Consider the following 6,233-nt stretch of genomic DNA (forward strand, 5'->3'; position numbering starts at 1 on the left):
TTTTCCTTTTCTTACCCCCAATCCTCCTTCTTCCCAATTAGCTTACAAATGGTGTATTTTGATAAAGTTGGCTTCAGATGAAAAAGATGTCATATCTGTTCCATGCCTTGGCAGAATTGTGTAGGGACAGCACTGGGAAAGGTGATAAACAGATCTTAGAGCTCAGCTGAGACCATTTGACCTAAAATAGATCCAGAGATGGTTGGGGTAGAGATGGGAAGAGAAACCAACTCTCATATAAGTCACAAACTCAGGCTTTTAAACAAAAGCCAATCTTGAATTACTATTGTTATTATGTGAGAAGTCAGGTGAGGTATGTTTTATAGTAAATCCACAGAGAAAATATCATTCCAATAAAGTACCCCCTGTCACTCAGCAAGCACGTGCACACCACAGACAGCCAGACAGACACACACAGAGATGAAACACTAAGCAACAAGTGGAAATGCAAGGAACTCTGGATTAAGATTCAGGAAGCCAGGTTCTAGGCTTACCTTGCTATCTACTGGCTGTGTGACCTTGGGGAGGTCATTCTTCATTTGCAGACCTCTGTTTGTCTGTAAAGAGAAGTGGGTCCACTAAATAATCGTGGTGGTTCTCCGAGGCTCTGGTGTTTAAGATTCTCCTGTGAATCATCAGATCTAGGAGCTCCTAGTACCTGTCTGCTTCTGCCCCATCTGTTCAATCTTGTACGAGTCACATATCCTCAGGTTCTCTTTATACAAAAAGGACATCAGAATCCTATGTTATTCTCTGTTAGGACCAGCTAGGATGGAGTTTCCTTTAGTTCTGAGGGGCAACCAGAATAAAAGAACGAGAGGAATCTTGTCGAGAAACGGGAAGAAAAATTCTGCTGGGAATGTGATCATTCCCTCTGTCACTCAAGTGTGGAAACCAGGGAGTCATCCCAAGTACGTCTGCTCTTCTTTCTTTTCTCTTCCTCTGCCTTCCTCCCATCTCCCATCTCAGTCACTGATTCCTACCCATTTGCTCTTATCAGTCACTTGCATTGGTCGCTTCCTTGCCTTCCCCACATTCTGGTTCTGCTCTGACTCACCTCAGTTTTACTCCAAGATCACATCCTTCTCACTGGTCTCCCTGTCACCAGTCCACTCCACCCCTTCCTCCTCTATACCAAGGTTTTCACTCCTGAGCTCCCTACTACCCAGAGGACAATGTCTCAAGTTTTAACCAAAGTTCTAGGCTGCCTACCCTCCCATCTCTGCCAGCCCCTCAGACATCACTCCTCTACCCAATCTCTTTATTCCAGCCAAATTAACCTACTCTTTTTTTCCCTAACGTGCCAGACCCTGTCCCGCTTCTGTGCCTTTCCCACTGCTGTCCTCCATGTCTGGCTGGCTCTCTCCCTTCTTGTCTGACCAGTATCTCAAGCCCTCTCTTGTCCATGGAGACTTCCCTATCTGCCAACCTCCAGGGAGCATCGGATATTGCTTCTCTTTTTCTCTCCTTTGCTTTTCCTATTTATTATCTCTTTATGCATCTTTCCTGATACCCAAATTAGATCATAAATTCCTTAAGAGCTCCAGATTGTATTGGGCAATCAATGATATTTGTTTGATTGATAAAGATGATGATATCGGGGGAAAAATGACCTTGCCTTAACTCAGTCATTCAAGTCCAAGGTCTTGGCTGTTGGTCCTAAAGCTGCTTCTGGAAATCACTTCTGGCTTAACTAAAACACGGTGGCTATTCAAAGTGTAACTAGAGGGTATAATTTCTGAATTTTTCTCTTCTCTTTCGTTTTCCCCAACTTAGAGCCCAACTGCCCATCTTAAGCTGCACAAATCAGAGAGAGCCAGGAGATTGTGAGGAACATCTGGATCTTGGTCCTTTTACAGTTGGGTGAAGACAGCAGCTAGAGCCCCTTTTCCAACCTGAAGGTGGAACTTCAATGCTTATTTTCCAGATGGCGGAAGAATCTCTCAGAAGCAACAGAACCCACATGCCCTAGTCTTGTGAAGTTCCATCCTTAGGTCTCTTTGCCAGATGGAGGCTGGAATTCTGCATGGACATTCCTGAGAAGGCACCCCCCTCCCCTGTGGACTAGCCCTGGAACTAGTGAACGGTGCCCACTAGGTGCCAGGGTGTGCAGGCTCTGGGACTTACCATAAATGGCTGAGACCTCGCTACTTCTTCCTGGGGCTCCACCCAGATAATTTGGGGCTGTGCAAATAGAATTATCTCTGGAAGATTGTGGTGGAGGCTGGAATGGGGTGAGGTGCTGGAGTGGACTTGATGTAAGAGAATCCCTTCTGCTCTCCTGGGAACCTGGGAAGGGCTAAGTGATTATTTGCCTCTCACTCTTCTCATAGTGCTAAGAAGGGGGCAGAGGCCTGGGGAGGAGAGTGTATGAGCCCTTACTGTCCTACTTTCTTGTCCTTCTCTTAAGAAATGCAGGGTTTTCAAGATGCTGTAGAATGTCCTTTTACTCTGTGAACAACAGGGCATGGGCAATGCTCTTTATTTATTTATTAAAATTTTTTAAATTTTATATTGGAGTAGAGTTGGTTAACAATGTTGTGTTAGTTTCAGGTGTACAACAAAGTGATTCAGTTATACATGTACGTGTATCCATTGTTTTTCAAATGCTTTTCCCATTTAGGTTATTACAGAGTATTCAGCAGAGGTCCCTGTGGTATACAGTGGGTCCTTGTTGGTTATCTATTTTAAATATAACAGTGTGTACGTGTCAATCCCAAACTCCCAGTCTATCCCCCCACCCTTCCCCCCAGTAACCATAAGTTCTCTAACTCTGTGATCTGTTTCCGTTTTGTAAATAAGTTCATTTGTATCATTTTTTAAAGATTCTGCATATAAGTGATATCATATGATATTTGTCTGTCTGACTTACTTCACTTAGTATGATAATCTCCAGGTCCATCCACGTTGCTGCAAATGGCATTATTTCATTCTTTTTAATGACTGAGTAATACTCCTTTGTATATGTGTACCACATCTTCTTTATCCATTCATCTGTTGATAAACATTTAGGTTGCTTCCGTGTCTTGGCTATTGTAAACAGCACTGCAGTGAACATTGGGATGCATGTACCCTTTTGAACCATGTTTTTCTCCAGATATGTGCCCAGGAGTGGGATTATAGGATCATATGTTAGCTCTATTTTTAGTTTCTTAAGGAACCTCCATACTGTTCTCCATAGTGGCTGCACCAATTTACATTCCCACCAACAGTGTAGGAGGGTTCCTGGCAATGCTTTTTAAACATGGCTTCTGATATACTTTCAACGAAAGAGGAGTGTGACCAGGTATTCCTGGAGGAGACTGAGATTCTACAATTTCTTTGATATCTCACATTTTTAAAAATAAAATTTTTATTTTAGAACAGCTTTATTTTTTAAAATTTTTATTTATTTATTTCACCGCTGTGCGCGAGCTTTCTGTAGCTGCAGTGAGCGGGGGATAGTCTTCGTTGCGGTGCGCAGGCTTCTCACTGCGGTGGCTTCTCTTGTTTTGGAGCTCAGGCTCTAGGCGCGTGGGCTCCAGTAGTTGCAGCACGCGGACTCTAGAGCGCAGGCTCAGTAGTTGTGGTGCACGGGCTTAGTTGCTCCGTGGCATGTGGGATCTTCCCGGACCGGAGATCGAACCCATGTCCACTGCATTGGCAGGCAGATTCTTAAACACTGAGCCCCAGGGAAGTCCCTTTAGAACAATTTTAGATTTACAGTATTATTACTAAGATAGTACAGAGAATTCTCATATACCCAGACCCAGTTTTCCCTATTACCATCTTACATCACTGTGGTACATTTGTCACAATTAATGAACCAATATTGTTACGTTATTATCAACTAAAAGTTCGAGATCTCACATTTTAACTTAACAAGTCACACTTTCGTTTTCTACTCCAGAACTCATCTGTGTGTGTTTTACTAAATAAAAATTTTAAATTTACTTAACATCAAGCTAAAACGGACGTCCCAAGGAATACGAGCCATGTCTAGCCAGCGCCCTGTGTTCCCTGGGTTACTCCTGCTCCCCCTGGAGGTGTCCAGACAGCTTGGGTGGCAAGAGTTGCGGAGAGTGAGCTTGGAGTGGGGTCAGACCATCTCCCTGGGTCCTGATAACCCTGCTCAGTCACTGTGTGACCCCAGACAGTCACTCAGTCTCTGAGCCTCGGTTTCCTTTTCTGGCCAATGGGAACAATATCACCAGCCTGTATCACAGGGCTCTGTCAGGGCCACTTGAGGTCCTGTATGCAGACGTGGAAAGCATGGATCACAGGTAAGAGATAAGTATGGAGATGAATTCTTAGTCATGGGAGGTGAGCAGCTACTTCTGCATGAACTTGTTCTTGAGACATCACGCTGTCTGCTCTCAGCCTCATCTGAGTCTCTAGTTACTGAGGAGGCCAGAAGCTAAAACTAAGGCCCATGTTGTCCTTGCTGGGTTGCATTTCACAGGCTGGGAGAGGAGGGGGCAGTAATGGAAAGTTTCTTTTTTGGCTTCTGCTGCTGGACTCAGCTCGAATTGGCTTAACTAATAGGGAAATTTTCAAGTTGGATACTGTAATATCCAAATATACAATATAGGTGGTCATTATACTGTTTCTCCATATTTTTGTTGTCATTTTTGTAATGTTTTTTAAAAACTATGGTAAAATACACAACATAAAATTTAACACCTTAAAAATTTTAAGTGTACAGTTCACTATTAAGTATATTCACATTGTCGTGCAATCTCTGTTCCATATTTTTGATCATCTGAAATATTAGAAACAAAAAGAAAACGCTGACAAGAAGTCCAGAGATAGGGCAGACTTCAGGGTTGATTTAATTCAGTGGTTCTGGATTTCTTTACCCTGCAGTTCTCCCTGCCAAGCCTCCTCCAAGCTGCTTTGGAGGCAAAATGGCACACAACCACCTTCGTAGGAAGGCAGAGAATCTCACAGGAGAGAAAGAAGAGTTTTCCCAGAAATCCTGGCGAATCTTTTCTCAGTTCTTAACTGGCAAAGAAATTTTAAGCCTCATCAGATTATTGCCTTAGAAAGGTCACTTTGGTATCAGTATGGAGAACAGTTAGAGGGGACAAGACTGGAGGCAGAGAGATCAGGAGGGAACCTGTTGCAATCATTTAGGTAAGAAATAACAGTAACCTGGAACAAGGTAGTGACTGGTGGTCCTGGAGTTGGAGAGCCTGGAGAAGACTCCAAAGATGTTTATGTGGTAGATTAACCTGATTAAGATCTTAACTCATTTTCTTCTGTTGAAAGGATAAAAATACTTTTCCCTCCACCCTCCCTCAAGAGAGCAGTTAAAAGCTTTGTGTCCTGGAGGGCTGTATTTTCCTTGCCTCCCACCACCAACAGCATAACTGACAAACAAACCTAGCTCACAGGGGCTGGGGAGCTCTGTTGAGGTATTGGGGGGTGAGGAATGGAAGTGTACCTTCAAAATCCCCTTTTGTTCTTCTTGGACCTGGACATTCAGCTCCTGCCCTGAACTGAATTGGGAGCCTTGACCTCCTGCTCTGTGTATCCTGGCTTCCCTTTCGTTCCTTCAACACTTGCTAGGAGCTGGTAAGATCTTCACACGCTGATTCTTCAATTTTCTGCCTGGTGACACTCAGTAGTAGGGTGGACAGTCCATACCAGGACACCCTGGAGTGTGCTCCCTCTTGGCTGCAGGCAGGCCCTAATTCACTGTCCCTTTGGAGTTGAGGTGTCTTTCTTTTTTCAGTTCTTATATTCTAAGCATTAGTACAAATAAACATTTTTACACAGGAAAAAAAAGTAAATTTCATGAGGTCAGAGACTATTTCGTATACAACATATCCCCAGAGCTTAAGATAGGAGGCTAGTAGTTTGATTCCTGAAGCCCGTGTTGATGGAGGGATTGCTCCGAGATGTAGGTCCAAGAAGCAGGGAACTTCAGCTCCCGTGTAGCATTCCTAGATGGGGCAGGACCTCTGATGGGGATGGCACATGCCTATCGGGGACTGATCCCTGAGGCTACAGTCTTGGGGGGCCAAGTTGGTCATGAGGAAGATGGACGTCATGAGCAGAAAGCAGCTTACTCTGCAGTGAGCTCAGGCCATGACCATTCCAGCAATGACTGCAGTGGACTGGAGGCCCCTTTCCAGGGCACAGGGACTCTTCCCTGAGTCTAAGGAGTGGGAAGGACGCTCAATAATGACTGACACTGAACATCTCATCAGCTTTGCTGAGTGGAAGCTTGGAGTTAGTTTTAATTTAGC

The sequence above is a fragment of the Leucopleurus acutus genome (genome assembly GCF_964270905.1).
Source record: "Leucopleurus acutus genome assembly, chromosome: 19".
In the NCBI taxonomy this organism is placed as follows: Eukaryota; Metazoa; Chordata; class Mammalia; order Artiodactyla; family Delphinidae; genus Leucopleurus; species Leucopleurus acutus.